Genomic DNA, 512 nt, shown 5'->3' with positions numbered 1-512 from the left:
TTCGAATTGCGAAAAACGGACCCGAAGAAAGAAAGAAAGAGGAAGAAAATCCGCACGTTTGGTGCACGTATCGTGAAATAGAGAAAACGTAAAAAAAAAAAGAAAAAATAGTAAAGTAGTCGGAAAGTGAACAAAAGACGGAGTACACGGCGTCCACACCCATGTGTGGAGCGCAAATTAATAATACAATTAAGTATACCGAGCGGGTAGAGAGAAACACAAGTAAAGACAATCAATTAATCGATAGAAAATTATAACACAACACTTGCAATCTGTGTGAGATAGTGTGCTACGTCGATGAAGACGAGAGTTGCCCGTCGTACGCGAGCGAGCGAGCGAACAAACGCAAACGTCTATAATCTCTCAGGCTCGAGATTGTCTTAAGGGAGATTCTGCATTCTCGACGAAGGGATCGAGGAGGTGAGCTTATCACAGATAGAAATAAAAATTATGTGATTGTACGCACATTTGCATTACACGAGTTGGCTGAACGTTTCGTTCTGTGTGCGGCG

The 512-nt window shown here is 42.2% G+C and overlaps 1 protein-coding gene across 1 annotated transcript in view; it reads right to left on the bottom strand.

The window, feature by feature from the left end:
• Positions 1-512, bottom strand: part of LOC108746489 — a 344,212-nt gene that overhangs the window by 19,214 nt on the left and 324,486 nt on the right. The gene's annotated exons all lie outside the window — the stretch shown is intronic.

This window comes from Trachymyrmex septentrionalis, unplaced genomic scaffold, assembly GCF_001594115.1.
Source record: "Trachymyrmex septentrionalis isolate Tsep2-gDNA-1 unplaced genomic scaffold, Tsep1.0 scaffold172, whole genome shotgun sequence".
Taxonomy (NCBI): domain Eukaryota; kingdom Metazoa; phylum Arthropoda; class Insecta; order Hymenoptera; family Formicidae; genus Trachymyrmex; species Trachymyrmex septentrionalis.
This window is presented reverse-complemented; position numbering and strand designations above follow the sequence as displayed.